This window comes from Populus euphratica, unplaced genomic scaffold (assembly GCF_000495115.2).
Source record: "Populus euphratica unplaced genomic scaffold, PopEup_1.0 scaffold629.1, whole genome shotgun sequence".
Lineage (NCBI taxonomy): Eukaryota > Viridiplantae > Streptophyta > Magnoliopsida > Malpighiales > Salicaceae > Populus > Populus euphratica.
The window spans coordinates 38406-50498 of NW_011500502.1; positions in this window are offsets into that span (position 1 = coordinate 38406).

Here is a 12093-nt window from a genome sequence, read left to right on the forward strand (position 1 = left end):
TATAAAATGAATTACATTTTGCAAATATTTTAGGAGGAAGGGCTTCCTTCAATATTGATTGCAAGAGGGAGCTTACTCGCTTGCAATTAGAGAGACTAGAGGGAAAGTCCTTGCGAATTATGTCACAATACCAACTAAAGAACCTGTTATCTGGTTATTACCTTTAAGACATTCAAGGCCAGTTTCATTACATTCTAAGAACTTATAATTTTGAAGTAGATTAATCACCCAAAATAAACTTCTATGATTTCCCGCTTAACAGTAGCATGTCTTTCGCTTCCATGTCCTTAGTTTTTAAACGGTCACTCTCCTAACTCCCAATCTCCCATGTCCTATGATTGAATGGTCTTGTACAATGAGAGCAAAACCAAAGTGGACATACTTAAAAAGCACTTCGGCTTCCATAGGCCCAAAAGAGAATGACGGTTGTACATTAATGGCAGCGTAGCCGATAGATACAATAAATTGGGCAAAAACTTGAAGATAAGGTACTCCAAGAAAGATTTTGGAACTCTAATTCTAACAATATAGGCCACTGCAGATTTCTATAACGGGCCTGACATTTGCTGCTTTTAAAAAGTTAATATTTGAAATTATAATAATAATTATTTTTTAAAATATTTTTTATTTTAAAAAATATTAAAATAATATGTATATTTTTTAAAATTTATTTTTGATATCATTGTATCAAAATTACTTAAAAAAATTAAAAAATACAAACTTTTAACTCTTTTTCTTTTTGCTCAGGTGTATTTTTGAGATTTTTAGTTTTCAAACTTATTTATTTTCAATTTCTTTTTTTGTTTTAATTCTTGTTTTCTATGTTTTTACATTTTTGTTTAGAACTTTGTTTATTTTATATTTTAATCTTTAAGTTAGATAAAGAAGAGTAAAACATCACTAGAAAACATGATAGGAAAGAGAAAGTCATTAATTAGTCATGATTCAACTACGGATAAATTTTATTTTTGATGTTAAAAAATTTTATTTTATAAGATGAGTTTTAAAAACAAAAGACTGAAATTGAGAATGAAAAATTTGTTAGCTTGGTTTTGTTTTTTGAATCAATTTATTTGCATTTTATGTTGATATATTTTGTCATTGATTTTAATAGTGTTTTTTTAGATATTTACAAGTAAAAAAAAGTTTGAAAAATGAGTTTTTATGGTCCTAAAAGTGAAAATGATTTCTCAAACAGCTTTGGTGATTGGAGAAGATTGTAGACAACGACAAATCATCTAGCATAGTGAATGACCTGTCACTTAAAAAGAAAAAGAAAAAGAAAAAGAATATAATGTCTACTGTGTAAAACACAAAATAAAAAAAACTAAACCCGTTGCCCTAAGTTTTTAAGCCCAGCATGCTTGGGCTCTTTAAGCAATTAGTCAAGCTCAATTATGTCTCTTTTTTTTGTATTTTTTATTTTTTATTTTCTATATATATATATATATATATATTCTTATTTTGCATGATGTATTTATAGAAATAGAAATCATATTTGCTTGGTATGAAAAGATAACCTTGAAGATAAAATATAAAAAATAAAAAGCATATAAATTAAAAGGAAAAGTCAAGATTAAATATTTGCATATTTGTTTTTCTTTAGCTTTTATGAAAAATATTAATTTTTTATTTTAGTATTTAATTAACATCAAAAACTCTTTCTTAGTTTATTAGATTATGTTTTCATTTTAATTTATTTCATATGTATAATCAATATCTTTATATTTTTCAATTAAAAAAATCATAATATAAACACATTTAAGACATTGGCCCATTCTTTCTCTGTTTTAAAACCATCTTCACATCTTACTAACGGTGTAATGTTAAATGGATTCTCAATTTATTTTATTAAATACATACATCTTCTCTTCGTTTTATAATTTGTTTATTTTCGTGTAAAAAAATGCATCGACAACTTTACATATTGTATTTTTTTTTTTTAAATTGAATTTTAGTGTGACCAAGAGCAGGTTAAATTACAAGTCAATTCTATTTCACGTATGGGTGCATGCCAGTGCCCATTTATCTTTTCAGTCCTGCAAAAACACTGAACCTAGGACCTAAGAAAATCTCTTAGAATCTTCAGTTTTGACTATTTGCATCTTAAAAATTTCCAACCCATGCTCCTCCAACATGCCTTTCTTTTATCACATCAAGACCAAGAAAGAGCAGTCGAAGTTACTTCAAAAAAGAAAAATAAAATCTCTTTCCTATCCCAGCACTCTTTCAATTTTCATCCACTGAAGATCCAGAAGTTTCCCAAGACACTTAGATATAGGCACCCAAAAAGGTGGTGTTAATTAATGGCATACACGAGAATTTTCAATTTCTGCATTCAAGAAAATATAGACCCAGAAAGGATCACCATCTGTGAAAGCCAAAAGCACAGGTTTGGGTTGTTACCTGGACTATTGTTGGCAACCGGAGGAATGTCCTGTAATAGCTCTCTCTCCACCATATGAGCTTTACATGTCGAAAATAACGCTGTCAGGATATTGTAATGGAATACAGTTAGCTCAAAACTACACCTACAATTTTAATTTTTTTTAAATGAATAGAAACCAAATTGTGTTAGAAATCGTTAACAGGTACATCCAAAAAAAAAAAAAAAAAAAAAACCTAATGAAGCCGTTAGGATGATGCACACAAAGTATTAACAGTAGATTCTCAAGACAAAAGGACCCCATTCAACAACAGGAGAGCGCCCACGCACACACTATTACCCTGATGACAAGAACCATATATAATTCAAGGCAGCAATATTCAAGAGATAGAGCGACTTCCATATCCTCTCCAAACACTCACTGCCGACAGCCAAATTTAGCCAACATTCAAGAGATATCACCATACCATATAATTTCAGCACCACAAGACAACGGACCACAGCCGCAAATATATTGAAATTCCACAACACAAACCACTCAGCATAGCGTGATCAACAGGAAACTTAATTCCCAAGCAGAAACTGTCTACAATGTGTTGTCTGAATTTTGTAGCTGTAGCTCAGCTGCAATGCTTGGAACATTTATCTCACCTTGCAATACAGCACAAGATCCACCCATCAAGGAAAGAAATTCCGAGGCACAACAAGGAACTTGAGAATTAACCAGCATAATCGATCCCAACAGCTACCTCTTCGCAGAGATAACACTGCCAGCACCTCCAAAGCTCAAAAGAACAACTTCAAAAACACAGCTGCAGCAGCTACACCAGATCAAGCCATGAAACTCGAGGAAAAGGCAAGAACACACAAAATCGACTACGAAATGATAGCATCAATAGCAAAAGAATTAAAGCCTCATAATGACAAGACTCCTCTGAAACCTCATTGATCAGGCCACCCATCAACATACAGGTAAAGAACAACAACCCATCAAACTACAAATTAACATTCCTTATTATCTTTCACTTCCTTCAAAAGGAAAACAAAAGGAAGGAAAATGAAAGACATTGAGTGACGAAACAACCAGGCTATGCAAATATATTGTGACCGTAGAAAACGAATTTTGCCTCAAGATATTATGTAATGACATGTGCCAAGACTGAACACCTCAAAGCAAAAATGTAGCGAAATCATCCGTAACACATTAGAGAGACAATCTGATAAGCAATGTCAATTCATAGTATCCAAGGTTAATTTCACTAACTAAACTTAAATTCTGCAACTTCTTCATCTTATTCTGTTCACACATGGTCCGCCTAAAGCAAAGATGAAGACAAAATCCCAGAAAGAGAGAACAAAACAAAGACAGATAGAAAGTAAACAAAAAAGACAAAAAGACTAGTGTCCAGAAATCCCATTAGTCATTATATATATTAGCGACGCTGTTCTCTTAACTATACAGAAGAAGCATGTAATAATATTTAAGCTTGTAATTATTTTTTAAAATATTTTTTATTTAAAAATATATTAAAATAATATTTTTTATTTTTTAAAAAAATATTTTTAATATTAATACATTAAAATATTAAAAAAATATTAATTTAAAATAAGTAAAAAAATTAATATTTTTAAAAATATTTTTGATACGGAAAAGTAAATATAGCCTATTAGTATTAGCAAATTAAACATGTAAAATGAAATATGAAAAGGCAGTGTCATGGAAATCAAATATAGGATTTAGAAAATGTTAGTTACCTCACCTTTCCTAGGGGAGTAAACTGTGCATTTAGTCTCTCTAGTTTTTCAAATTGAATTAAATAGTCCCTCTAGTTTCAAAAATAAATTAATAGTTCTCATATTTTTTTTTATTTTTTTAAGAAATAGAAAAGAAATAGATAATATGAAAAAATCGGAAAAAAGAATAAGAAATTTTTTAAATCAAAGTATCATTAAATTAAGTATATTAATACTCACTACTAAAAAATTGATAAATAACAATAGAAAAGCTAACGAAATTTATTTTGTCAATAATTTTTAACATAAAAAATTATCAAAAAAATTTGATGATTACTAATGGAATATAAAAAATAAAAAAAAATAAACATTTCATCAATGACTTTATAGAAAATTTTATACGTAAATATTTTTTATTAATGAAATATACTTGCACTTTCTTTGTCTTCTTTTTACCCAAAAAAATATAACCCCTCCTTTATTTTCTCACAAATCTAGTCATCTTAAGCTAGCGTCAACCTAAATCTATATCAATAATACCAGCATCTCTTTATTGGTTCAATTTTTGTGAAACTTCATTATATTAAGTAAGCAAGCATACTCATTTTCTTTGAAACTAATTTATATTCTAGGTTAATTTATTGAATTGTTTTCGTACTATTTATAGTTTGATTGTATATTTAAGTGTTGTACAAAAAAAATATGTTATAAAGAATGCTATTGTATTAGTGTATGATTTGTTTGATATTTTGGAAAATTAATTTTATTTGTCATTTGATAAAATTAAGTTTGATTTTGTAATTTAAGTGTGTTATAATTGAAAAAATGATGAGTTATTTAATAAGTATCAATTATATTGTCTTGTTGGCAATGTGAGGAAATTTAAAGGAAATGATTTTTTTGAATTGATAGTAATTAAAAGGTATTAATTTTGATTGAAAAAGTTTGAATTGAACAAACAATAGATAATCAATTGGGTATCAATTATTTGTTGTTAATTTTATTGTTTAGTTCAAATTATGACGTAAAGTTGAATTTGTGTAGAAATGATAATTAGTTATTAGATTATGAATTAATTTTGAATAATTATTTGAATTTTGAGTTGGTAGTTGCATTACTAATAAATGTTGTCATCAATATTTTATACAGGTTTATAAGTGATGGTGATCATTCTTGAATGTATCGAGACTCTTTCGAAGGGTTTTATAGGTAAGATTATTTTAAAAAGAGTTAAGGTTCTTATTAACTTTATATTTTCTAATCTAAAAAATAGTAGTAGGGGTAAAATTATATGTCCATGTGCGAAGTGTAAGAATAAAAAGTTTCACCATAAAGATGTTTTGACAATGCATATACTTAAAAAAGGATTCATCAAGAAATAATTATATTAGTTTACATATGAAGAATCTTATGTTCCTTACAAAATAATGTTAGAAAGGATGATTGACTTAACTTCTAGTTTTAGAAATATATATGAGTTTGTGGATGATAATATTAATCTCTATAAGAGTATAATAATAGATATAATGAGATTAAATCGATATTATTTAGGTAAAGGTTCATGTAATATAATTTTAGACGAAGAACCAAATATAGATGCAACTAGGGTTTTTAAACCTTTTAAAAGATTTTGTTAAACTACTATAGGATAAGTGTACAACTCACGGTAAATTATTAGTTATTTCTTGGCCTAGGATACCAAAAAATTAATACATGTCTAAACTTTTGCATTTTGCATAATAGTGAATATGCAAATTTTACAAAATAAAAAATCTTTTATCATGCTCAGTATAAACCTGATAATGATAGGGAAAGGACATTTCTTGCAAAAAAAAAAATTAAGATACTATGCAATCATTCATAAGGCTTCAAAAGTTATTTATATTTTCAAAAATTGATAAGCATGTGACATCATTCATATGATGAGATGAAAGGTGTCGCAGGGTGACAACGAAATGGTGCACTAAAAGTGTCTCCTGAGAGGTGTTGTTGGCAAAAGAAACGAGTTTAAGTCTAATCATATAATTATGATTAAAGTTCAAGAGTCACCACCTAGTATTATGATTACTAGAAAGCCTATTTTCTACAAGAGTATGAGTAAAGGACTCATTGTGTAAGGAGAAGATGCATCATCCCTAGTACAATTCACCTTAGATAAGCTGCATTATTATTTTATTATTTTTATATGTCAAGTTTCTATTTGTTGGTGTTTTTCTAAGGTCTAAAACATATCTTCATTCTTGAGAGAGTCTTTACCTTATTGGTTATAGTTTAAATTTTAGCATCACATTTAATTTGTATTTTATATCTTTAATACGTAAAGGTGTACTCTATTGTGTAGTTCTACACCCTCAACTATTAAAATCTATATCTAAACTCTAATATAAAATGAACAAAATAATTGGTGAAGAGGTTTTTGATATTTTGGTCAAATCCTAATGAATAACCATAAACTAGTTACAATATTTTTTTTTTACATCTTTAAAACATGAGAAATTAATTTTAGGATTTGATTGTATGCATGAAAACAAAATATTTTTGTTTTTATAAAGGAGAAATTAATTTAAAAGTGGTTAGTACTTAAAGACGCATTTTTATCGAAGTTTTATATCATTATTTTATACTTGAAGTATCAATAACTCATTAACTAAAGCATGTTTTATAATAACATATCTAATAATATAATATACCTTTAATTTGTGGTAAATATTCATTCTAAACACAGGCCTATCATATAAATGAAAGGATTGATTGATGAGTTTAAGAACTGAAATTGAAAGGACAAAGAGATGGTCAAACTTAGAAAAGAGATACTGGTGCAGTTCAAACCGGAACACTGTTTAGTAATTGGGTCATATCTGAAGCTGTAGATCTCGGATTTAAGCTATTTTATATGGATGGAAAGATAAGACATAGGCCTACAATTTCATAAAAGCTCAAGATTTAAAAAGGCCATTTTCAAATCCAAATTATAGCAACAAAGAAAAAGTTTAAATCTGTCCTACAGCCTGAATACTATTCAATGTTTGACCCATATTTGGAGTTTTAGAAGTCCAAATAACCTTTATTTTTTTTCTGGAAAGTTGAGACAATTTACTACAACCTTTATGTTTTCAAGTGGTTCCAATTCTGAAATTATCAATGATGTTTTGGACAGACAAGAGAAGATAATGGTTATCACCAAGTCAAGAGTTGGCCACCCACTCATCAATTAGTCATCAAATCAATAGTTTCAAATTTTAACCTATAAAAAGAGGCATTTGTCATGCATTTAGGCATCTTGGTTTCCAGATCAAGATCATGCTCTTGCTTTCTCTCTTTATATTTTTGTAATGTTTAAGAGTTTATACTATACTTGTTTGACATATCATTAATGGATCCTATAACATTGATATTTATTGTTATCATTGTTTAATCCTTATATTAATCTTCTATCTTAAAGTTCTCATTAACTTCTTCTTCTTCTTCTTTATTATTATTACTACCACTACTACTATTACTACTACTACCATCACTACTACTACGACTATTATTATTATTACTACTACTATTATTGTTGTTATGTTATTGTTCTATAGTTGTTATCTATAATTTATATAATTAACCTCCTAGTGGTTCGATCCCGGTCTTGCCGGGTTATTTCTTATTTCGACACTCCTACACTTGGGAGAAGACATCAATCTTTTGGTCATGTTAAAAAGTTGAGATTTTTTATTTATTTTTTTCAAGAAACATTTCAAAGAAAACTACATATTTTAATATCAAATATGTATCTTACAGTGCAAACACCTTGATATTGTGCAAAATTGGTAGAAAAATATACGAGAAAATCATAATTTTTTTAAATAACCCTTGGAGTTTTTTTAATTATTATTATTATTATTATTATTATTATTATTATTATTATTATATTGGGTTAAGTCAAACCCGGTCGGATTTGGTTGAGTCGACTAGCGGCCTAACAGACCTAGTGACACGATAATAAGATTGATATCTTCTCCCAAGTATAGGAATGTCGAAGTAACAAATAACCCAACATAACCAGGGTTGAATTACATGGATGTTAACTATATAAATTATAAATAATGATGATGATGATGATGATGAGTTAAAGAGAACTTTGAGATGTAAGATTAATGTAAAGATTAAACAATGATAAAAATAGTTGCTAAGGTTAGAAGATCTACTAATGGTATTTCAAATAAGTATAATATAAACTCTTTTTATTACTCAACTGGAAACCACACACAAAAAAGATTTCAATCAAATGATTTGTTATTAATAACTTATTATAAATTATTAACATGATTATATTAATTATCTTATTTAAGTAACACCAAACTTTTAAATATTGTTAGGATTTCATGATATCAACTTATGTTAACAACGAATCAAGTTTCTTTCATAGCACACATGTAGGTTATACTATACGGTTGGCTATAAAAGTGCCAAGCATTTGTTGTACCAAGTGTTATACAACACAAATTTAGATTAATCATTTAACAAGCAAGGTATTAAGAATTAATAAGATAAAAATGATAATATATTTTAATAGCAAGTTGTTTAGTATATAATCATTGAAATCCATATTGAGTCTATATTATACTTATTGACACGACTAAAAGATTGATGTCTTGTCCCAAGTGCAAGAGTGTCGAAGAAATAAATAACCCGGCAAGACCGGGGTCGAACCACAAGGAGGTTAATTATACAAATTATAAATAACAATAATACAACAACAATAATAATAACAACAACAACAATAATAATAGTAATAACAATAACAATAATAATAATAATAATAAAGAAAAAGAAGGAGAAGAAGAAGAAGATGATGAGAACTTTGAGATGAAATATTAATGTAAGGATTAAACAATTATAATAACAAATGTCAAGGTTAGAGGTTCCACTAATGGTATGTCAAACAAGTATAGTATAAACTCTTATTATTCAATTGGAAACCACACACAAAGGAGGTTCCAATGAGATTATAGATTGTTAACATGATTACATTAGTCATCTTATTCGATTAATGCTAATACTTGTAAATCTCGTCAAGCATTCATGATTATAACTTATGTTAACAACAAATCAAGTTCCTTTCATAGCTCAGGTGTCGGTTATACCATACATTATGGGCTATGAAAGTGCCAAGCATTTGTTGTACCAAGTGTTATACAACATAAATCAAGATTAGTCATTTAACAAGCAAAGTATTAAAGAGTGAACAAGATAACAAATATAAAACATGTTAGTATCAAACATTAAAGTCCATATTAAGTTTACATTATACTTATTCTTACACCATTAGTGTAACATTTTCACCTTGACATAACTAACTTAGCTAGACATAATGAAAGAAAGCAAAATAGATAAACAAAATAAGAACATAAAAGTTAACTAAGTAAAGGCATAAACTTAATATTAATAAAAGCAAAGCATAAACATTACAAAAAATACAAAGAGAGAAAGAAAGAGCATGATCTTGATCTGGAAACCAAGATGCCTAAATGCATGGCAAATGCCTCCTTTTATAGGCCAAAATTGGGAACTATTGATTTGATGACTAATTGATAAGTGGGTGGCCAACTTTTAACTTGGTGACAATCCTTATCTTCTCTTGTCTGCCCAAAACGTCATTGATAACGTAAAAACTGGAGCTAGTTGCAAACATGAAAGTTGTAGAAAATTGTCTCAGCTTTCTTGTGTAAAACATTCAGCTCATTTGGACTTCTAGAACTCCAGATATGGCCAAAATACTGAACAGTGCTCGGGCTGGAAGACAGATTCGGGCTTCTTTGTTGTTGCTACAATTTGGACTTGATAATGGCCTTTTTAGATCTTGGGCTCCATATGAAAATTTGGACTTGAAAATGACCTTTTTAGATCTTGGGCTCCATATGAAAGTTGTAGGCCTATGTCGTACCTTTCCACCCATATAAATTGGAACTCAATCTGAGATATATAGCTCCAGATATGACCCAATTACCGAATAGTGTTCTGGTTTGGATTGCACCGACATCTCTTTTCTAAGTTTGACCATCTCTTTATCCTTGCAATTTAAGTTCTTAAAGTCATCAATCAATCCTTTTATTTATGTGATAGGCCTGCATTTAAAATGAACATTTACCACAAATTAAAGGTATCTTATATTATTAGATATATTATTATAAAACATGCTTTGGTTAAGGAGTTATTGATACTTCAAGTGCAAAATGATGATATAAAACCATGATAAAAATGCACTTTTAAGTACTAATCAATATGATAACTAATTGATAAGTGGCTGGCCAACTCTTGACTTGGTGACAATCCTTATCTTCTCTTGTCTGCCCAAAATGTCATTGATAACGTCAGAATTGAAACCCTTTGAAAACATGAAAGTTGTAGAAAATTGTACCAGCATTCTAGGAAAAAAGATGGAGGTCATTTAGACTACTAGATATAGGCAAACACTGAACAATGTTCGGGCTGTACGAGAGATTCAGACTTCTTTGTTGTTTCTATAATTTGGACTTGAAAATGGCCTTTTTAAAACCTGATCTCCACATGAAAGTTGTAGACCTATGTCTTACCTTTTTATCCTTATAAAGTAGACCTAAATCCAAGATCTAAAGCTCTAGATATGACCCAATTACATAATAGTGTTCCGGTTTGGACTGCACCGATATCTCTTTCTAAGTTTGGTCATCTCTTTGTCCTTTCAATTTCAATGCTTAAATTCATCAATTAATCCTTTCATTTATGCGACATGCTTATATTTAAAATAAACATTTACCATAAATTAAAGGTATCTTATATTATTAGATATGTTATAATAAAACATGCTTTAGTTAAGGAGTTATTGATACTTCAAGTGTAAAATGATAATATAAAACCTTGATAAAAATACACTTTTAAGTACTAATCATCTTGAAAAGTTGAAATAGGTCTGATAGGAGTGTGACTTAATGGAAACTTGCCCCAAGGCACCAACACTATTGTATTGAGTAAAATGACACCACGAAACTAGTTAATCTTCGATAAGTCAGATTCAGTTCGTTCAAGAACTGAAGAATGCAAGAATTACTCTCACACATTAAAATTAAAAAAATTAGAAGTAATTATCATCAAAGCTGCTGAAATTGTGGCTTACATGAGTTTAAATAGTTCTTAAAAAATTAACCCTAATGGACCCCTTATGTGGACTTATATAAGCTCCACTCAAAAACTAACGCAAAACCCTACATTAAAAAGCCTATAATTGGATCCAAACAAGTTTTCAATCCTAGCTCAAAGCAAAGTTTTAATTAAGCCAACTATTAAAAAAAGAAAATAATAAAAATAACTAATATGTAATTAAACACCACTTGCCCTTCTTTCCTTATGTAACTAGGATGAATAAAATATCCTTATAAGAAAATGATTTTGAAACATTAATGAATCCTTTACAAACTTGGAGATTATATTGCAGCTCATTAAAGATCCTTGTGGAACTAGAAAATTCCCAAAACCAGCTATCACATCCTTGTAGGAAAAGAATCCCAACCAGATATTAAGTCCATGGTTAGTACTTAAAAGTGCATTTTTATCAAGGTTTTATATCATCATTTTGCACTTGAAGTATGAATAACTCCTTAACTAAAGCATGTTTTATAATAACGTGTCTAATAATATAAGATACCTTTAATTTGTGGTAAATTTTTATTTTAAATACAGGCCTATCACATAAATGAAAGGCGTGATTGATGAATTTAAGAACTGAAATTGAAAGGACAAAGAGATGGCCAAACTTGGAAAAGAGATGTCAGTGCAGTCCACACCGGAACATTGTTCTGTCATTGAGTCATATCTAGAGCTATAGATCTCAGATTTAGGTCCAATTTATATGGATGGAAAGGTAAGACATAGGCCTACAACTTTCATATGGAGCCCAAGATCTAAAAAGGTCATTTTCAAGTCCAAATTGGAGCAACAACAAAGAAGTCCGAAGC